Below are 23,887 nucleotides of genomic sequence, written 5' to 3'. Positions count from 1 at the left end.
TTCGCCCGACCACCCCCCCGGCACCACCCACAAACGACACTTCCTGTCAATCACTGTGCTTGGGGTCTGCATATCCTCTGCAAACGCATTTCCCATCGTAATTGCTAGTTCGCCCACTGTGATGCATGCGCAGAGCACAAACATCTACCGATTGCGTGCGTATTAGCATCTGCGTTCCTTGCTGAATCAGGCAGTTTGGTGTACAACGGCGCAATGTATCATTCCATGCTGCATGTAGCGGCATGGCATCATACACTGCACTATCCCACCTGCTGTGCAGAACACATGATAGGACGATGCAATGAACGACCATCGCAAAATAAGGAATGGGCGTACACACTGCACAATCCATAGTTTATATCTTTCCGATCTGCGACGGAACAAAATATCGTACGACGGATTGTATAGTGTGTACCCAGCTTAAGATGGAGAGTTTAGGGCTGATGTAACACACAAACTGAGCAAATTCCACATGGCAATCATGTAAGCTAGTACAGTATGAGTGCTCCAATGGGAGATACTACTGGAACACTGCTCTAGTATTAACACCTTCACTAACAGTAACAACTTTATTGCCAACAATGTTTCCTGACACCTTTAGTCAATTGCAAAATTACATTTCTGACTGTTGTTTATACAAATATGCACACACTCATTTATTCTTAAAATGAAATATAAGGATATTAGGATCCTGATTCAGAGCTGGACACTGCTGTGTCTATTGCCAAAGGCGGCTGTGATAATATACAAATGCCTTCCCTTGGTGTATACTTGGTGTATGGCGTAACTTTGATCCCCATCTCCTGTAGGCTCCACTGGACTTGGCAAAACAAAAAAACGAGGAACCTGATCCATTTCAGACTGTAGAGATGTATGTGATAACACATACATCTTTACCGCGGCGAATGACAGAAACCGGCAGGCGTCGCACCCCTCTCCTCTGCAGCAAGTGTACGAGCGGTCGGCTGACCGCCCGCACACACAGCACGATGCCCCAATATATCTGCACAGACATATCGCTGGTGCACATTGGCTGACGCACACAAGATATAAGATCAATTGATCGGCCAATATATCTGCCAGTGTGTACCCAGCATAGCGCAAACAGCAAACTCTGTTTACAAAGGTGCGTGGCAGCTGTTATAGAGATGTGGATATATATATATAAACATTTCTAAATTATCACTACCTCTGCCAACCTCTGACACCACTTGCAGAGATGCTTGAAAATTTTGCTGATTCTACAGTTTATTGGCTCAAACACTGTTAGACTGGACAAACTAGCAATTCAGCTGGTAGTGTCCATCCCCTTCAAAGGGATTGTCCTTCTCAGCACTCCTCTAGCAGAGAGCTACAGTATACCAGACTGCACTGCTGGCTCCTAGCAATAGTGCTCAACTGGATACTTGTTGGCAGATTTTTAGATAAACATTAACATAAATTTGTCATTGTCAAATATCTCTTGCTGCAATAATGCAGCACAAATGTAGACTTGATTGAAAAACTACAAGAGATACTTATTAATATTTCAAACAATAACATGGCATGCAGCTCTGTACATCAAGGGGATGAAGTTACAAAGAAAATACATACAGTACAATGACATAAAACATAGGGTAAAAGTGACCCTATCCAAACCTGTTTAAATTTTACATGTGACCCTCCAGTACATTGACAGTTAAGTTGTTTTAAGATCCATATATTAGCCCAAAAATAAAATGAGATTATCAGTTTTCAATAGGGACTATTCGGACAATGACTGTGATTTGACCATGTGTGGTCTTTGTTCAGCCAAAGGTTCCTGGCTGATATTACATTGTCATACATTCAAAACCTGTGTAACCTCATGACCTACTAAAATGCTGTGTTGCGGGCTACTTAGACAGTTATTTTGGAAGTTCAGGTTCCAGAAACTAAATTTCAGTACTACAAACAAATTTCACATAGTGACAAAGACGGTACTTCCCTACTTTATGCTGAACTGTACACAAAACATTTTCACTTCTTATTCTTTTTTTTAAACTTTTCTTGTGAAATATAAATGTTGTAATACAACGGATCTAAAACTATGAGGTTTGCCATAGTTTAAGGTGAGACATCGATAAAGACACAACTATAGCCCTCATATACATAAATATCATATACAGTATTTGTCACCATCTGTACTTGTCCGTGTCACTGAATGTCTTTCTGACATTTCATTCTGCATGGCATCTCGACACCTCAACTTAATATATCCAAAACATAATTAATTATATTTCCACCAACCAATATTAGTTACCAACCTGATATCTCTATCACTGACAACTCCACAATCAACCCCACCCCACAAGCCCGCTGCCTAGATGTCATCCTTGACTCTGAACTGTCCTTTGTTCCCCACATTCAATCTGTCTCAAAATCATGTTACTGTACATGATTTTGTAAAATGGTAGTTAAGCAATTGGGGTGTCTTTATTTAAAAAACATAATGTTTGTAAAAATGTGTTTTTCCTGTTAGGAATGTTATTGGATCTACATGTTCCAGCAGGACCTGGATTTACTACAGTTGACACTTAGGTCCGTATTCAATTAGTTTCGCGTATGCGATAGTTTCGCCTGCTGGACTTTTCGCCTACATCACATATTTTAGCCGCGGAAACTTATCGTGCACGTACCCGCGATTCATCCTATTCAATACCAAAAGACGCAAAAACAGGACATGTGATGTCAGAAAAGGCGAAAAGTGGTGTCAGAATCGGGGAAATCAGCCTGAACCCCCCAAAAAGATGTAGAAACATTTGGGATTAATGTAGTAGTGCCCTATTAGCCCTAATACTACTGTATGGGGTACTTAAGATCGCACAATTGCCATTTATTTGCATCTTTGCACAAGTGGTGAAGAATAGCGTACAGCAGTATTTTTTGGTGAAAATAAGTAGTCCTGTTAAATTTTGGGGTACCTGAAAAATGGGTGCACTCATATTTTAATGCCTCTAAAGTGCAGTTTTTTTAATTGCGAATTTCCACCATCGTAAAAGCACCTGCAATCCCAAAAACACTTGACCCCTTCTTAGTGCACCCAGAGAACCTTATTTTGCTAGTTTGCGAACTTGTACCCTCACTTTGTGCTTTTTTGCCCCTAAATTCAAAGTACTTTTTTGGGGCGTTCTACAGTTTTTTTAAGGAATTTTTTGACACAATTCGCCTTTGGGAGGGCTGTTCCAAGGGTTCTGAGTGGTTTCCCCACCTTTGCACCCCAAAACAAAAATTTTGAATTTCTTTTCTCCTGCTATTCAGAGGCAAATCTTTTTCGCCTATTACATTGCATTGACTTTTCGCGTACGCTAAAAGCGGATGGAATTGAATATGGAGATAAGTTTCCACCTGGCGAAAAGTCGCAATTGGCGATACTTTTTCGCTTCTAATTGAATACAGGCCTTATATGGAAATTTGGGACATATATTAAGGATTCTGCAAAGATTATGCCAAATAGGTGGTTTAAGTAAAGAGGAATGCACTGCCAACATTGTGGCCCATTTGTCATAAAGTGCATATAGCAAATGCAGAATGTTTTAGAGGCAAAACAGTTCAACTGCCTTATACTATGCTACATTATCTCAATGGCCCATGCTGGGGTAAGCTGCTTAGAAAAATGAGTTGAGAGTGCAGATGTTGGGCCTGATTCTGAGTTGGGAAAGCAATAAAAAGAAAGTACAGGCAGCACACATGGTGCAATGGTTAGCATTACTGCCTCACAGCACTGGGGTTTGATACCCATTACAGCCCTGTGTGGAGTTTGTATATTTTGCACCGGTTTCCTCCCACAATCCAAAAATATACTGGTAAATTAACTGGCTCCCAACAAAACTAACCCTAGTGTGTGTATGTGTGTGAGTACATGGTAAGGTCAAACATTCTCTGTAAATGCTGCAGAAAATGTGTGCGCTATACAAATAACTGGTAGTAAATGATAAATAAATAAGTAAAGGCCTCCATACATCAGCAATCGATTGGGGCAATTCTGCGTTTTGCAGATGATTGTGTAAAAAAAATCTGCAATATATGGGGTTCACCGATTGCAGACTCCAACCAAAAAGTGATTGGAATTGGTGAATCAGATTATCCAACATGTTGGATTTCACAGACCAACTGGGGCTGTAGCCTGCTAGTGTATGGTAACAATCAACCAATTTGCAGACTGTTACTAGTAAAACAATGAGCCTTTAACGATTGGCAGATCTGTCTTTCCTGAAAATGATATGCAAATTACTAAAAAATATCCATAATATATGGCTGCAGGTTGGTGGATTGGAGAATCTTTAAACTGGGGAAAAATATCACAGGATCTGTGAATCTTTTTTTGTGATTGCTGATGTACAGATGTGTTCTCATATATCTAGCCTCCTTGTGCGTTAAAAAGCCCTTCTAGTCGCACCATGCCGTGGCGTGACTTGTAGCGCCAAGCGTATTTTTGGTGACTTTTAACCTTCAAATGTGTCTTATTCACAAAGTGATGTGAATAGCTAGCACAAACAGCTTCCGCTGATTAAAAGGATATGCAGCATGCCTATGTTGTCTGTGTGTGTCTGCAGGTGTATCTGAATGTGAAACGCTACGTTACAGTGTTACAGCCACTAACACTGTAATGTAGCATTTCACAGGCAGATACACCCGCAGATGCACAGGGAACATAGGCATTTTGCATATCATTTTAATCAGCAGAACCTGCATGTGCTAGCTATTTGCATCTATGTGTGAATAAGACACATTTGAAGGTAAAAAGTTGCACAAAAGACGCTTGGCACTACCGAGGCACACGGAACTCCCACGTTAATTGTGGCGCGACTTGTAGCACATGGAGGATAAATGTATGTGGGCACATCTGTAGGGGCCCCTTTACACTACAGATGGGGCAAGTAACCGTGTACCTGTATGTGCACCCCTTGCATTGCACAGTATGAAATATGACCTTTGACCTTCAGGCATACTTGCCTTCTCTCCAAAAATGCAGAATTTTGTGGAGCCCTCTGAGACAGAATGGACCAGCCTCAGTAAAGTGGGCCTTCGGGAGCACAATTATGTGATTCACAGTGAATAATATCACCCTGACCCCACCTCTGCTACCTAATGCCGCAAATTCTCGCAAAGGAGACATTCAAATACAGTAGTTGCCAAGTATGCTTCAGATGACATGGGAGATCAGTTTTTATTTTAAAAATGTTATGAAACGTAAACATGACTTCAGTGAGATTCCATGTTTACAGGAACAACTGAAGTAAAACGGTACCATCAAAGTAATCAGTAAATAGGCCACGCCATTGGTCATTTATGCAATAGGTACACTTGGAGTGTTTTGGCACCAAATTACACTAGCAGAAGATTCCTGTTATTTGTGTATTCACATCTGTGCACCCACTCAAATGCTGACTATTGGAAAGCTGGAGTGGGTTTCATTATTCAGTCTGCTTACCAAGATAAACACAGCTGACAGTTCCTCTGACAGTCAGATGAGATTAGCTTTCAAAACATCAGCTACACCAGGCAGCTAACCGACTTCTTCCAAACTAGGATTGTCTGCAATCAGCCATTTATTAAATATGAAACATTCAATTTCAAGTTGCAATGTAGCAATGTAGATGCAAAAAGCAAGAAAAAAAAATTAAACCATTTAGGTGCTGGTAATTAACCAAACAGCAACACTTTTTTCTGCATTCTGCCGGTCTTTATTCATTTGTGACCTGTGTTAATTACCCTTCATTTTAAATGTGCCATGCTGCTGTAACGACCCTACAAATAATACTGGATGCTATTTCCTTGCCTTGTAATTAACCCGTCACAGATTTCCTAAGGACGGCAATACAGTTGACGGAAAGGCTAAACAGCTTTTAAATTCTTGGACCTCTCCAGTAATGAACGTTTTGCTTTGGAACTGGAAGAGAATTCAAGCTGGGAGATGAATTGTGGTTTTGGAAAACCAGCCAGCAGCCTTGCAGGGAAGATAGCTACAGTATTCTCACCAGGTTTATCATTCTCAAACTAGAATTAGACCTTTCTTTGTTTTCATTAATGAAATGGAAATGCATAAATGTTTTATGAGCAACTAATGGCAATGACTGATTATTTTACAATTTGGAACATTACCAGCAGATTCATCAGGCAGCTTCTAAATCATTTATTCACATTTAATTTAAATGCATAAAAAATCCCAGTAAATATGATAAATACTGCTGTCTAGCCTGCAGTCTCACTGAACTGGCAGCAATCCAGAAATATGGGGGCTAAATAATTTAGCTGACAAATAGTGGCATATAGAAACAACATATTTTTTTGAAAAGTGTATCAAGAAACTACAGTACAGCATGTTTTCATTTACACCAAAATGATTTCAGGAAGGGTTCAGTGACTTATGCTGTAGCTTGGTTAGCCAAAAGAGTACATATATAATAGAATTTGCTATATACCAGTATCAGTCCAGAGTTTTGTGACCAGAGACTTTGACTGGGGATCTAGTGGAGGGCAGTGCAGAGATTCATATAAGCCTTGGCTGTGTCAGGCTGTCACATCTCTGGGCTTTTGACATAATGTGTTAGTATTAAGGATGTTAGGGACCAATCTAATGGGGTTCACCTTGACGTGGTGGATGGGCAAACAATTTGGTCAAAACTTGTACTAAAAACCTCACTTACTGTATACTGTACTCCATTTTAATTGTAGAGTTTATCAGAATTATTTTGACTATCATTGTTCTTAGTACTCAGAGGGGAATATTTACTAAAGTGAGAGTTTTTAGTAGTGGAATATCTATCTAAGACACCGGTGCCCGTACCACTGTGTACATGTCCCCGAAAGTCACAAAACGGGGTGACCCACCACCTCCCATTATCTACCACAAATGCTCACTACCTGTCAATCATTCTGAGTCCAACCCCACACTACGACCTCAGTCTTAAAACCATTGCGGCACATGCATAGTACCACTCAGACGCATGCGCAGTAGAAACAACATTGCCCCAGTGCAAAAACATTGCCATTGCCTCCACCTTTATATCAGGCCCTAGAAGAGCTTCACACAAAGTACTCACAGAGCAGCTCTGAAAGGGGCATAATGAACATGAAAGGAATGTGTCCTCCTAAAAGTCCAAGTACAGCATTGGAGCTCAATGAGCACACTACGAAGCTGCGTCCCTGGGATCTAACTTCAAACCAACTGGAGCCAAATTTGCCTTGGAGATGGCGATGAAGCATGTTAACAAAGTCCTAGAAGTAAGTCTTTTTGGGAGATCTAAAGATTAAATCTTCCAGCCCAGAATAAACAGAGCTATTGCTGAGAGAGGGATGTGAACTCATCATACCGTATACAGATTAGGGGCACAGTCTGGATTGGTTAAAGAGACACAACTGGTTTACGCACCCCAGACCTGTTTGTATAATGGTAAAAAAAAAACAGAAGTATAATACGTGTGCTGTGTTTAAGGACTTAAAGGATCAGATCTCATAAGAGCTAAGTGAGCCAATAAGCATCATTACTTGTAAGCTATATGTGTTCCCATGTCAACATCTATCCCTGCACTGCTGTGTTCCTGTGGTATACAGTCAATATCCCGACTGCCGCGATACCGGTGCTGATATTACCAGAGACGGAATCTGGCGTGTCTGACAATACTGATGCCGGCATTCTGACTGCCGTGATACCGAAGGTAAGTAGCGGGGTGGGGTGAGGGTTAGGCACTAGGGGGAGGCTTAGGTACTAAGCGGGGAGGGGTAGGTTTTGTGGTCCAAAATATTAAATCTCATCCTTTAATCAATAACATGGTGTCATGCACTGAGTTCAGAACTTCTGAACGCTCTGCCAGTTTCCCTGCAGTAATCAGTGAAGAAGGCTTCCACCAGATCAGCCAGTGAACAACAGCTGCATCAACTACATGTTGTCTAAGAAGTGTGAGCAGCTCTAAGTGACAGTGAAAGAGGCTGGTGATGGCACCAATTACTCTTCTGCAACTGGTGTGTAGCTGACACTCACTTTGTGAGTGTTTAGTTTGGCCAATCAGTCCAAATAGGAGTAGCCAATGAGGATTAGTTGCTGGAATCTAGCAAAACCTAAAACTTGGTGTAGAGGGGTGGTATATATAGCAAACCTGTCCATCACAATAACTTTACCCAATTGTAGTACAATGTGGAACAATAAAACTTAACTGTTGTACTTCGTTCACTGGATACACCACCATCCAAGATGGGTTGAATAGTCCCATGGCACACTAAACTCTCCTCTTGTGAGCATTTTGGTAACTGCAATATACTTGTATGCATGTCCAGAATTGTGCTGAGCATTGGCTGTTCTTGCACCGTTCTGGAAATAAAAGGACTGTCCGAAATTTTATAGCAACCAATTGAATATTTGCTTTCATTTTATAACTTGATCAATCAAAGCTAGTTAATGTCCATGTCTTTCTCATGTTTCAGACACAGACGCAAACCAATAGCTACAGTACAGTATAAAAAATCCCATCACTGACATCACTGAACTGTATAGTTTGGGAAATTTTGGTACTTTTACAGGTTTTTTTTTTAATCAAATATAAGGTTTGGTAACACTGTATACCCACAATAAAAGTCACAAGGACACTACACAATTTACAGCTTCTAATTTACTGTTACATTTGTTAATAGCATATTTTACTAAGCCAGATCTATTGTACTGCAGCAAAACCTGGTCCTATAAAATTGCATTCAATTCTAGCATTGATTTGTTATTCAGAAAAATAACTAGATAATATCAACTGTATCTTACGATGTAACTTAAGGGGCTCATACATCTGAGATTGATTGACCCAATTCCCATTCTGCTGACACCAGTTGGGGAACCGGGAAATTCAACATGTTGAGCAAACTCAACTCCCTGATGGTTGGGATCAGCAAGTCTTAGATTTTTAACATGTTGAATTTCCCCGATCCACCGGATTGGTAGAACAGGGAATCGGGCAGTAGATGTATGGCCAGCATTATTTAACAACAATACAGCATACTTGCCTATTTTTGAAAAAGCATTACAGGGAGATTGTGAAAGCAGCATCTATGAGTGCGACAGTAAAGTGGGCGTGTACTGCTACATCTGAGAGGTGTGTCATAAAATTGACTTACCTGCAAATGTAAACGAGTCCCAGATTTACTTGTTGATGAAATCACACTGATACTTTTCAGAAAATGCCTGTAGCCATAAGGACCATTGTGCCTTATAACCAATGCAAGGAAATTATACTATTGACCCTATTTGAATGTAAATATCTGTTCGTAATTTATATATAACATCTTCATAATGTGAGATAAGTGCACACAGGGAGATTGCTAGGCTCTTCAGGGAGTCATGGAGATTGCTGCATATTATTAAAGTGACTAGTAGCTATATCTAGGTCCTAGTCACTTTAGGTCTGATAATATATCTAATTGTAAGGGTTACACTTGGCTGGATAAACATTCACATAAAGAGGGTAACTTTAAATGTGGCATGATTGGTTGCATTACATGTAAAATTATGATAGAAGGATGTACCCAATGTAAAACAGGTTCATTGGGTTCCATTTTCTATATTTCTGGTAGGATCAATTGTTGGACCACCTATGTAGTATATGTCATCACTTGTAAATGTGGTGTCCAATATGTCGGGAGAACTACCCGTATGTTACACACACGTTTCAAAGCGCATAGAAGAAACACCATAAAGGGAGTAAAGACACATAGGGCCTGATTCAGACCCACTCGCGAGCGGCTGTCCGCTCGCAAGTGGGTCGATGTTATGGACTGAGCATGCACATGACGGAGGGAGCTCCGTCGTGCGCATGCGCCAGACGCGACGAGCGAAGGAAAGTCCTTCGCTCGTTGTGTCCGATCAAAGGGGGCGTGCTGTCAATGTTGATTGACAGCACGCCCCCTTTGGTGGGCGTGCCGGGGGCGTGCCTCCCTGACGGGGGCGTTCCCACGGGAACGCCTCCCATCAGAAGCCGGCCCACTGACATCACTAGTGATGTCAGTGGGAGTGATTTTGGCTCTGATAGAGCCAAAATCACTCCGGAGCTTGCGGTTGAAAACCTCAACCGCAGGCTCCGGCTCGCAAATTCGATGGACGCGATGGTCTCGACCATCGCGACCATCACAATGCACGCTCGTATAGCCTGTGGGTGGTGACCCACAGCTATACGAGCGTCCAGGAGGACGCTCCATGAAAATGGAGCCCGGCCCTCATTCAGAGCGTGCGCTCTGCTCAGAGCGTACGGCTCTGAATGAGGGCCATAGTCTTTCCCAACATGCTAAATCAAAACATGAGGGTGATGTCAATGTGCTTAGACTCCGGGCACCGAACATATCAAGACGACACCTAGGGGTGGAGATCGTTTTAACTTGCTTTGCATACATGAAGCTTTGGGGTTTTTTCTTTAGGTACGTTATTTCCAAATGGCTTAAACGACTGCATCGAAATGAATATCTAGGTATTGATTCACTCTCACCTGAGTCTGATTTGGTCTATATGCTTTCCTTGTGATATTAATTTTATCTTTTTATTTTCTTGGGGGGTTAACTAAACGTGTATATATATAAGTATATTTTTATATGTAGAAAAAATGATTACTACTAATAATACAAAATATTAATTATTGATAACACTGCACAACAGTGAAACTGTTTCCGATGTGAAAATAGTTATTTCTAATTGATTTCAGCATGCAAAGAATGAATATGACATTTAAAACTCTCAGTTAGCTCTGAGTTCCGAGATATAGCCCACTTATGACGATGTAGGGGTATTCCTAGTGAAGTGGGCAGAATGGAGAGAATCTTACCAGCAATCTGCGTTCCGCGCAGAGGGGGCAGGGCCTAATGACCCAATTACATGAATCAGTTATTTGTCCCCTCCCCAATTCAAATATATGCGATTCACGGGATTACCCACACAAGATAACTCTGGTGCACTGGGTGACAAGCATAGTGAGCGATTCCACCAAGACATTTCAGCAATGGAACAAATATATCAGGGTAGGTGATCACTACTGTTGGACAGTGACAAGAGATGTCCCAGAAGAATAGTACAAGCGACAAGCAAAGAGAAAGCACCCCCATGAATAGGCCACTATATTAGATAGTACTTTCGTATGCTGTATGTTTGTTTCGTATGCTGTATGTTTGTTTCGTTTTGTGTTCTTATTTGTGATTGATAGAAAATAAATAACAGTTGTTTTAATTCAATCAAGAAAATATCAGATTATTTTAAAATAGCTTTTCACTGACTACATTACTAATGTACATTCAGTATAGTGCAAGTAGTGTAGCTCAAAAAATAGAGCTAGTAAAAACATTCTGAAATCATTATAGTTTTTCTTGACCTCAAATTAGTAAAGTGTGACTATTTTTATTAAGGAAAAAATTAAAAGTATTAATTTGTTGTACAGTGAATCTTTGGGGTTAGTGTGTCTTCTTGCTAGCCCTCCAGACATTAGCTATGTATATATATATATATATATATATATATATATATATATATATATTTATTTATTTATTAATTACTTTATAATTTAATTATATCCTCTGTAAATTTATGTGTAGAAATAATTAATATATATAAATAAACAATTATAAATTAGGAATTTATGTCTTTTTATTTTATGCTGGATTTGAACCTGGGTCTCCGAGGTTGGGGTATCTGGTCATTAGCCCTCTAGTCCATCAGGGCATATTAATTATATAAAGTACTGTATTTTCCTATCCTCTGCATATCCAACAATTGCTGATAAGGATTCTCTATGATACCTTCTTAATTACATTTTAACCATTCTAATTGTTTACTTTGCTATATAGATTTTTCTGATGATGCTTTTTATGGATAATTGTTTCACTTTTATAATTTTTTACTATGTATATCTCTGTATTATTAGACGTTTATTCTTTTTACTTTAATTTACACCTGTGACCACTTAATGAAGCTAATTGCCAGACAGACCTTATCGTTTGTCTGAACATTTAAATATTTCCCTGTTGGACATTTGTATCACCTTCTGATGAAACCGTTACACTGCTACAATGGAGAAATGCGCTAATGGACCTCTGACGGGTTTTTCCACAAATTGCTACATGCTCCGGCGACTGATTTGGATACTGGGATCTAAATACTAAGCTTTACAATCAAGCACCAGCTTGCGTCTTCCTCCTTCCACCATCTAAATACAGTGTTGCTCCCACAGACGCCTCTCTACCATTACACCAGGTGTGCGCTTATTTTATCCACGGGGAGCGTAATTCACTGTGGAATGGCCATTTCACTGCCACTAAACTGGGACTGGATGCAGTGTTGCTCCCAAGGACACTGCCCAACTATTACATCAGGTGGGTGCGTATTATATCCATGGGGAGTGTAATCCACTGAGGAACTATCATCCTATTGCTGTTACACCAGGATTGGAATGTGTGACAGACTCTCTACACTGGCACTAAGCTAAATTGATGGTGGGGAGGCTAAGTATAACATCTTTACTTAGATGCATTTTGTTATATATATATATATATATATATATATATATATATATATATATATATATATATTGATATAACTTTTTCTATCAGTTAATCTACAGAGACTCTTTCTCTACAATAAAGCAATAAAGTTCCCAGAGCATTACACTTGTACTTGGGTGCATATATTGTTATTAGTGCTCAAACACTGGGATTTATTTATACTTCAATGTAAAGAGGATTATCTCTATCGTAACGGTGCACAGTAGCTAAAGCGGATACTATTCTGCGATTAAGACATTTTATATATTTTATGTATTTGTTTTAATGATTTAGCCTGATTAAGTGGCTCTCATTATAGGTTTATATATCTATATGTACAGTATGTTTAATTATACTTTATTAAATGAATATGTCATGATTCTTATTGGCGCTCCCTATGTGCTTTATTTGTGCTTATATTGGTTTTCTTTGATTGATAATTAGTATTTCCAGGATACTAATTGGGAGCTACACTACGGATAACATCTGCTCTCGACATATTTTTGCACCTAATATAGATAGGTTTTATCTGTGGGTTTTTGATAGCTTATTCAGGGAGCCTCTCTGACAATCAGGGAGAGTTGACAAGTATGCAATACAGCGATAGCTGTGATTTTTTTTTTTATCACTGCAAAAAAAATCTAAATATCATTGCTATTTATCAGGAATATATCACCAGGGCACCTGAGCGATACTCAGCTGCCTTAGTGATACTGGCCCAGAGAGATAATTTACTTCCTCGTCAGTCTGAAGGGATATGCACATGCATGGCATGCATACTTACCTACTCTTCCAGACTGTCCGGGAGAGTCCAAGAAAATAGGCTGCCCTCCCACGTCCTGCCCAAATGTCCAGCAGGGGGAAGGGACGCAATGAATTGAATCACATCACTCTGCCCCTCTCTTGCCAACTGTACCTCCTCTTAGGGGTCTCCCGGAGGAGACAGCCATAATGTAAGCAATTATGGTGGGACGGCTAGCAGCGCACGCACATGCAGTGGAACTGAAAGCCCACTATAATTAGCACTCTTAAACTTCATTCTGTTTTCATTTCATAATTGTAATATCTGCAACTGCCAGAAAATAAGACAATTTTAAAACTTAAAATCATATTTTCCGTTTATCTCTTCTTCTAGTAGTTGGTGATATATCACCAGATTCACCCCAACTGAATACAATTCCCATACACATCAATCTGATTCACCACACTATACAAATATAGCAAACCTCAAACATATCACCTGTATGGTATTACTTTCAAAATCTGTGCCCTGTGAGTTGCTATGATGTATCGTCACCGGATCACCTCTTCATCACTTCGCTCACCAATGTCTACATTCTTCTTTCTTAATCTAACACTACCAACTATTAATCAAACCCTAGCTTAGTCCAGCTTAGCTGTGTCAAACTAAAGAAGATCAAAAGTAGACTGCAAACTGGACTCTCATGCAAAGTTGAACAATATTGGCTAAAGACTCAATCTATGAAAATGCTTGTGGCAATGTAAAACACCTGGCTACTGGTAAATCTAGGCCACTGTTGGCTTCAAAATAGATAGATATCTCAGATACATCTGACACTACTGATCACCAACTTGTTGTACAACTGCTAGATTCTCTAGGTCTCCATGACACATTCCTTCCCTGGTTCTCATCCTACTTTGAGTATTTTGTATTTGGATCCATCTCATCTATAGTAGTTGTAGTACCACAGGGCTCAGTCCATAGGCGTATTTATAATGGGTGCAGGATGTGCAGTGCACCCTGCATACAGATTATACTTAACCTTGTGCTGGCAAGCATGTCCCTCTTTCTCCGTGGCGCCATCTTCCCAGTGATATCTTCGGGAAGATGGTGCTGCACAGTGAAAGCAAAAACTAAGGCACTGTGTCAGAGCCTTTGCTCTCTTCCAGAATATCACTGGGAAGATGTGCTGTGGAAGAGGGAGCTCACTGCACATGGGACCCCTCTGGTGTCAATACACCCCTGGCTCAGTCCTAGGTGATCTGCTGTTATGTATCTATATTACTTCTCTTGGAAAACTAATAATCTCCTTTGGATTTCAGAATCACCCCTATCACCTGAATACAGATGACACCCAATGTGACGTTCCTCTCTGGATCTCATAAGATTTGTGTTGGCCTACATTACTGAATGGCTTTCTGACATTTCACCTTGGATGTAATCTTGCCACCTGAAATGCAATCCCACAAATACTGAATTCATAATATTCCCACAACTCAACAGATGCTATCTACGGTACCTGACATTTCTGCTGCCAACATAACAATAAACACTGTCCCTCAAGTTTGTGGCTTAGATGTCATCCTTTGCCCTACATCCAATCTACAAGGCTGTTAAAATGAAAGTACAGTTACTTAGAGAACTCTGAAGTGAGTTGTAAAGATTGTAATGAAGAGAAATCTGAACAACAGAAACTACAGAGGGTGTTATAGCCCTAATAAGCTTTTACCACGTGTTTAGTAGGGCTATACCATGTCTGTATGGCTGGACCAATATGCAATCTGTGGCAATTAACTCCATGCAAGAAAGTGAGCCGGGCCCTCTTACTTGTCTATCTCTTAACACCCTATGTTTTTTTGTTATTTTTTTCGTTTTGCATGTTTCAAATTGTAAAGTGTAGCAAAATATGGTGGCACTATATAAATACATGTTAGTAAATAACAAACAAATAGTAAATAGTAAATATACCATTATACCATAAATATACCATTATACAGTAACATATACTAACATAACATACTGATAATTTAATTGGCTTTTGACAGCATAGATGGTAGTGTGCGTTTTTATGGTAGTGCGATGTAGTAAATGATATGAATGATTCTTTATTTGTTGGAAAGTGCAGCTTGATATGAATATTTGCCTACCTTAAAATTATCTACCTTTAAATGCTCCACTCCGGGAGATCCCGGAGGGGATGTGGAAGTGGGAGGCATGGTTTGGAAGGGGTGAGAAAAAGCTTGGTGTTACAAATTGTGCCATATCCTGAGTAATGCTATGATTTTGGTGTCGGAGCCATGATCACACCACCACTGTGTATCATGTCATCAAGTTCGCCAACTGACCACTTAACTGGGAAAGTGGGCAGGATCTGGCAGGCCTATCTGCTCAACTGGGATCGTGGGAAAACTCACCAGAATTCCAGTAGGCATGTTGGCACTATGGTGGTGTTAAAAATTATATAATGATTAATTAATAAAATATCACACAATTTTTTACATCAGTTTTAGGCTGGTAGGGCATGCTTGGATCTGGCTATAGCACTAGATAGTCTAATACTGCATATACTGTATAATAAACCTCAAAATATTACACATCATTAACAGCCAAATCAGCTGGGACTTGTAGTTCTAGAAAGCCGCATGTCTACCACTGCTCTTACTGAGTGGAAAGCACTACGAAAATGCTGGCCCTATATAAAAAGTTAATAAATAAGTGTATAACTATAAGGCTGAAATGACCACACATTCATTACAATTTGTCAATTAAAGAAAAGATGCAAATTATTACACAGGAAAATCCTGCACTTTAACAACGTCAGTCATACAAACTTTATTTAAAAAAAAAACGAGAAAAAAAAAACTAAACCATTTCAGAGGTGTCCGATTTCCCCTAAATAAAAGTTATGCTTGATTAACATTAAAAACCTTGTCACCAATGATATGTCTTCTAGAAAATAGTATATACAGTACTTGTCATATTAGTACATTACTCATTTACGAAAGATTAAGAAGTCCTAAAATGGAGACAGTGTGATTACAGCACAGAAACAGCACATCTTCCTCCTTGCAGGAGGATGTCACAGAAATAAATGAGGAAAAGATGGAAAAACATCTGGAAATGCGATGCCTAAAGTTCTTTCAAAAGAAAAAAAAAACTGCCACATATTCCAAAACAGCATGAGGCTTTACAGATGCGTCCCTAATAGGGCAATGATGGTTTTCTAACGAACATCTCTGGCAGTACTGCTCCAGAAAGGAGAAAGTTCCGTGCATCCTACCAATAACTCACAGAATTGAATGAAGTTCCTGTCTCTTTTTTCTATTTCCTGCACAAGCTATTTCTGCCACATCATACGTTGTACATATTGCAATAAATAATAAGAAAAAGAACACATGAAAAATTGAAATACCTCATCTCCCATTGTGCAAAGTGTTGCCTGTGTGAAATGCACAAGAAGTCAGCACCCAAATCCTCCCACTTCCTTAAAGAAGCTAAATACACACAAAGCCCAACAGACACAGCCTAATACTGAGTCACACTAAGGGCCAAATGAGCTTGCAGGAAAACAAAGCATACATTTGTTTATTACACAGGAAGCTTGGAGCTGTACACCAGTTGGGAGACTTTATGCTGGAGCTTTCAACTTTTTTTGCTCTCTCTCCCAAAAAAAGCAGTTGTAACACTGGCTACTTGAAGTCATGATGTAGCAGGAATGCTTTAACACATTCACTGTGGGACGGAAAAATCATTTCTCAAAATGGGGCAGTGACAGTGTACTGACATTGCATTTAGGGGCAACATTTGCACTTAACCATAGCGACAAAGATACTGTGCTTTCTGTGTTGTTTTACAGCTTTAACAAAATAAAAAAGGTGTGAGATGAACCATTGATCCCCTGGGTTCTGGGGAAGGGAAGGAGCTGGATAGATGTATTAAAGAGTATGTGGTAATATTATTTTTTAATTAACATTTATTTATATAGCGCAAGCCGAATTGTTGCGCTTTACTATAGAGCTTTTAGTATTTCAAAGGATGATGTGTCTGACTGACTGTGTTTAAAAACCCTTCACAAAATAATTATGTTAATTACTTTATCTATCTTCTAACCAGAGATAATGGAAAGAGTGATTATAGATAATGGAAAGGGCGTTTTTAATACTCCCATGTTCCAGTTCATCATTCCGCTGAGACACAGAGGGGATTCTGGATCATTGATCCCTATAAAAATAAGTTCAGCCATGCACACGGTGCTCTTTCCAGATTTCCTTTCCATACAGGATATTCAAGCAGGCCTGGCACTACTACTATTAGCCAGCTTAAGGCTGCTGCATAGAGTGCCATGATCTGAGGGGCATCACTGAGGCTCTCTCTTCCCCATGCATTAGCGAGCACATAGATCTGTCTCCTCTAGCCTGAAAAGCAAATGCACCTCCAGAACAAGAGTTAAACTAATTAAATTTGATCATTAACCTCAAAAACCATTTATAATGTCTACTATTGTGTATGATTGCAACTATAAGGTGTAACATACATCATTTTATTTAGCTACATATGTGATAATAGAGGAACAATGACATTTAGTATTAGCATGTACTACACTTTTGGAGGTAATGCACCTCCTACTGTATATTATAAAGATATTAGAAGTCAGTGTTCTGTGGCCATATGACTGCAGGAGGGATCAGGCTGATTACTATTATTAGAAAGGGCATGGACCGCTGAGGTGATTTATAATTATCTATTTTTATTACAACTATGCATTCCATTACAGAACGCTTTCAAAATGAGTCATGGATTTGACCTAAATGAAATCAGTTACCAACTATAAGGTTGTGCGTATGTTCCTGCACTGACTAGTGGTTACTTGCATATTGCTGATAGCTGCTGCAAAGTCTCTTTACGTCTTGTTGCACATAATCTCTACGTCAGCCCTGTTAAGAATCTGGTATATTGTATACATCCAGAAAAGCAGCTACAAAGTAAATGAAAACATAGATGATGTTTCCTGTAATAACTGAACACACTACTTGTACAGGAGAATCACAATTATAATAGGAAGTAATCTCACACAACACACTTCCTGGTCCCACTTGGGGAGACAAGTCAATGACACAATGGCTGCCAGCGTGACAATAGATGGCTAATTTCCTATTGATGCAGCAACTGTTTTCCATAGGAAGCTAAATAAGGTCAAGCTAAATAGGACTATATAGCATTTCATAGCAGCTATGGCCCGTATTCAATTTGAGGCGAAAAGTCCAGATCCGAGATACTTTTTTGCCGATTATGTCATTTTCGCCTGTTTTGCTTTCACCCCATATTCAATTTAGAAGACTTTTCGCCTAGGCGGAAAGTCAATGCCATGTACTACGCAAAAAAGTTTCGCCTATGAATGGGAGGTGGAAAAAAGTGCAGAATTGGGGTTTTGGGGTACAACGTTGCGGGAACCCCCGTGGAGCCTTCAGACAGTCCCCCAAAGGTAAACCGTGTCAAACATTTTTAAAAAACACTTAAGAACACCCCAAAAAATCACTTTCATTTTGGGGGCGAAAAAAAAAATGTTGGGGGACAAAGTTAAAAATAGCGAACTTGACTCTGGGGGGGTCCCCAAGTATGCCCCAAGTGTTTTTTTCATTGCAGATGCTTGCAGCAGGTAGATTTTTCACGATTTTTTTCAACTTCACTTTAGCAACTTTTAAATATGCTGACCCCCATTTTCAAGTACCCCAAATTTGCTGGGATAAGTTATTCTCTGGAAAAAAAACCTCCTGAATACTATTCTGCATCACATATAGAAAAACACTATTTAGCAGCTATTGAGCCCGTTTAAAAACACCAAATACCTTCAGCAAGCCAAATCTGGGGGTACCATAGCTAACCCCTATGTCAGAGCATCTTTTGGGGGGTGTCAGGCTGATTTCCCCAAATCTGATAGTACTTTCTGCTTGTTTCAGTTTCGCCGGGTCCCGTTTTCGCGTACTTTCAAATTGAATACGGGGTAAAGCGGGCACGCACGCGATACTTTTCCTTCTGCAAAACAGGCAAAGTAGGCGAAAAATCCAGGACGCGAAAAAGTATCGCGGATCAGCTCAAATTGAATACGGCTCTATGCTGTTTTAGATGCAGATAGAGAAGGCTTTACACACTATACAGATATATCTGCAGATAATGGTTGTTCGTACACACTGAACAACCGTCATCTGTGCCTGCCCGCAGATCCCGGTGACCAGGGGGCATGTCCCGACGACCAGGGGGCATGTCCCGCCCTCCTCCTCGCGGCTGCCGTTGTGTGTGTACGGGTGGTCTGCCCACCGCCCGTACACACCTCCTGCCGATGGACAGATATGTCTGCAGACATATCTGTCCATTGCCTGTGCAGCACAGACATATCGCGTGTACACACTGCCCGGGCAGCAGATACATTGGCCGATGTATCTGTCAGTGTGTGCCCAGCAAAGTTCTGCCATGCCCCTCAGTGTGCAAAGACTGCCACAGGTGCAAATCACACACTTCAATGAAAAACGTGTGATAACCATCTCTCTCTGATTGCTGATAACTGAAGAGACAGCAGGAAGCCAGCGGTACAATGTTATTACAATTAAACTGCAGAGCTATTTCCCTACAGAGCTTTCTATTGTTAAATACAAATAATTTCAATTATCCATGACATCATATACTGTAACTTGAACAGATTACGCTGCTCTTTTTTTCAATATTTTAACAAGTCTATTGGTGTATAACATCTAGTTTTGAATAAGGATAGAATATACTTTTAAAAACTATCTATCTATCTATCTATCTATCTATCTATCTATCTATCTATCTATCTATCTATCTATCTCTTCTCCCTGTTAGATATTTTTTGCAGACAATGGAGTCCGGAGTCGCTGTCCAGGCCAAGGACAAGGAGTCTACTTCCGGACCTGACCTGGGCTGCAGCCCCTGTCCACTTTAAAAGGTAAGAGCCACCTATCTATCTATCTATCTATCTATCTATCTATCTATCTATCTATCTATCAAAAACTTTTTTGGGGGGTTATTTATTAATAGGTGGTAAAGCAACAATTCTGCCGGGGGCAATATGCAGTGTGTATTTCCTCTAAAGAAAGTTGTTGCTTTAAATCCAGAGGTAAAACCGCTGCAAATTGTTTTGCAAAGAGTCAGACTGAAATCAATTTGAGACAAATGGTGTATGTACCTAAAATAAGTACTATAATATGCTTATACTTCCTTAAATCAGTCCAATATACCATCTGTTATACTCTTAAGTGATCTAATTCTGAAACTGCTGCTCTAGATGGTAAATCTTTTCTATTATGCATTATTGCATCACTCTGGTGATGAAAAGAGCCAAAGCTGATATGATATTCATCTCAGGCCCTAGGTAACTTGAATTCTCTGTGCCAACTCCAGACTATTGATTTCTACTCAGGAACAGGGTATATCAAGCATAACTGGCATGCCATCCTTTATCAGCTGAGTTTCTAGTCAAAACAAAATTATTATAGCTAAGGTGCCATAGTGTTCTGCAGCAGCACACAATGGGGTAAAGAGGGCATACATAAAACAGGGACGCACAAGGTAGACAAATAAAGTAGACATGAAAACAAATCGAGCAGGAGTGGTAGCATACTTGTTGGCTTTTCTGCCCCCTCCGCCAGTTCGACCCAGAGGGGGTGTGGTGGCCACAAAGATGGTCCGTGCAGGGGGTGTCTGCAAGCTGCTGGCAGGGAGGGGGGGGGGGTGCAAGTGGCTAGAGGTGGGTGTAGTAGACTTGCCCACTTTTCTGGGCAGCCAGGAAGCCAGGAGAGCCACACGATTTTTGGGAGCCTGACAGGTTCATCAAGCCAGACCCCAGGCATAGAATTGCATTGTACTTCACTAAACATGCACACATAACATTCAAGCAGAGAACAAATGGGCAATAGTGATCAACAAACCAGCTCCAACATAGCAGAATGTATAACCAGACCAGCTATAGTGAGGTATACAGGCAGACTGGGGCCCCTACTCTCTGGAGACGTGCTGATGCATGTATTTTGTAAAATAGCTGCCCAATGTTTCTCTATAGGAGGGGAGAGAAAGAGAGTAATCGCCCTGGGGAAGACTGTCTGCTGTGTGCGAGCGCGCCCAGATGTGGGGGAGGGGCTAATAGGAAGAGCCTGCCTCCCCCTCTGGTGTGGACCCCAGAGCCATGGTCATCACCGCAACTAGCGGTGTCCTGTTCCCCCGGAGACCACAAGAGCCAACACTAACAACACCGCCACTGCGAAGCTGCGAGCATGCGTCTCCATGCATGCAGGGAGCCGTGCTTACCTGTCCCCATCCGCATCCAGCTGCATGCTCCGGGAGCCTGGTCTAAGCAATTTTTCTGTAACTGAGTCACTATCTGCCCCATCGATAATACCATAGAGGCAGATTTACCTAATTGATAGAGCTATCGAAATTGTACAATAGCAAACGGCCTTGAGTGACATCACCTTTTAAAAATGCTGACGGCTACTGTATTATTGTTGCAGAAATTACAGAAAAGCAATCTAGAGGGGCAAGTGGGCCTTATAGGGGTTATTTTTATTAGTCATTTTATGGTTGGATTTAAAATTGCAAAAGGGTACACCTGGTGGGCAAAGTTATACCTAAAGGTAGTTTTCGTTTTTTAAAGAGAGAATTTAATTAAACATTAAAATACTCATACAGGCAATCAAAATCCTATATTTTTATTTTTCGTTGATAGCCTTTTAAAGTATAATTTAAGATTCAATTTAAACAAAAAAGGAACATGATAACTCATCTGCTTACAGTAGGTTGATAATGCTTATTGAACACACTTTTTTTGCACAAAAAAAAAAAATAATAATTAATTAAAGGAATGTATAATGACTCTCAGAATCAGGCAAGATTGCTTACAAATTTTTTTTTTCTGGAATCTCCATATTTTTATTGACAAAGTTTCAAAGTTATATGTGGATTAGGCACAGAGATGGGAATTGTTTTCCACATACACCACTAAAAACAGAGCATCAGCGGTGGCTTTTCTGAGCATTTTTTGAAACTTTGACCACCTATATCTCAAAAACTATGAGGCCTAGAGAAGAAAAAGTGTACATGAATTTGTAGCTATGTGGTAGTAACAAGTGAGCTAAGTTTCATGAAAAGTCGGTGGGTGTCATAATGAAATTTTTCTGGGTGATTTGACATGGAATGACCCATACAGCATGAGCGGCACGTGCAGTGAAGTGGGTGAGATCTGGGAGGCTGGTGTACTGGACATTCCGGGAGAGAAGGCAAGGTTGAGAATTTTATTATATTTTCTATTTTTGTTTCATGGAAAAAAATATTACACTATATTTGAAGTAAATGTTCCATCTGCTGACAAATTTACTCCAAGATTCAACTGATTGCTGGTCACTGCTGACTGTGGTCCATAGTATAGTGCAACTCAAGTCCCCAACAGTAATAGACAAAACAATAAAAACTTGTGTATGCATGTATGTTTGTACATGGAAATGACCTGGGAATTATGGTACAGTATAGAGGCTATGTGGCGGGTATCCACTTGCCGATTAAAATGAGCAATTGAACAATAACAATATTGTTATCGTTCAATCGCTCATTAATCGTGCACAAATCGGGCATGAAATGTCGTAAACGACCAGTGATGCCCGCTCCCGCTGGTCGTTTCCGACATCAATAATCGCCTGAACATGCTGGTCAATCTGCCGATAACGACAGATTGACCATGTTCGGGGATGAGTGAGGGTGCCTACACTGAACGACATATCGCTCAGTGTAGGCACTGCAGGGGAAGAGGAACGACTGTACAATATTGTGTAATCGCATTGTTGTTCCACTATCTGCTAGTGGATACACACCTTAAGAGACAGAGCAATGTTGGTAGCTGAAGAGGGGATGTCATATGACCACTACAAAATGTTGCTACGGGGGCCCCTTTATTCCTAATACACCAGAGGCGGATTTAGTGGTCAAACTGCCCCTAGGCACAACACTATTGGCCCCCACCCATCATAAAAAATGTGTGTTGTCTCCAGTAAAACAGCAAGATCATTTATTAAGTATGTGGCCTGTTACTTAAATACATACTTTATATTAGCAATATTTAAATTCCAATAAAGACAAATTCTAATCATGACTGCCATTGCAACCAGACAGGGATCCACGTAACAGCATCTCTGGGTGCCAAAGCCTTCTGATATGGGGATGGGGCAGCCTGCTGTGCTGCCGTAAGCAAGTCGCGCCCCTAGGCACATGCCTCATCTGAAGATGGTGAATGCTCTGAAAATATTGTATTTTCAGAGCTTGATGAATTCTGTCCCCATACTAATGTATTGGGACAGCGGGCCATTCCGGGAGAGAAAGGTAAGCAGGAAATATCTCCTGCATTACCTTTTTGATGAATGGCTCGGACGCTTAATTTCTAAAATTGCAGCCGAAAATGTTAATTTTCACCTGCTTTTGTAGAAATGAAATGATCATGACCCCTTGGGCTTTAGTGGCGTTTTAAAAAAGAGAAACAGAGTAAAGTCTCCGAGTTTCAAATCATATTACTCACTCTACTGAAATGTTTGGGAGACTCCCGAATATTTAGGGAGTCCCATGGACTCC

At 40.3% G+C, this 23,887-nt stretch overlaps 1 protein-coding gene across 2 annotated transcripts in view; it reads right to left on the bottom strand.

The window, feature by feature from the left end:
* The window catches only part of SH3KBP1 (SH3 domain containing kinase binding protein 1), a 509,392-nt gene that overhangs the window by 136,503 nt on the left and 349,002 nt on the right, over window positions 1-23,887 (bottom strand). The gene's annotated exons all lie outside the window — the stretch shown is intronic.

Source organism: Taudactylus pleione, unplaced genomic scaffold (genome assembly GCF_031769625.1).
Source record: "Taudactylus pleione unplaced genomic scaffold, aTauple2 ptg000026l, whole genome shotgun sequence".
Taxonomy (NCBI): Eukaryota; Metazoa; Chordata; class Amphibia; order Anura; family Myobatrachidae; genus Taudactylus; species Taudactylus pleione.
This window is presented reverse-complemented; position numbering and strand designations above follow the sequence as displayed.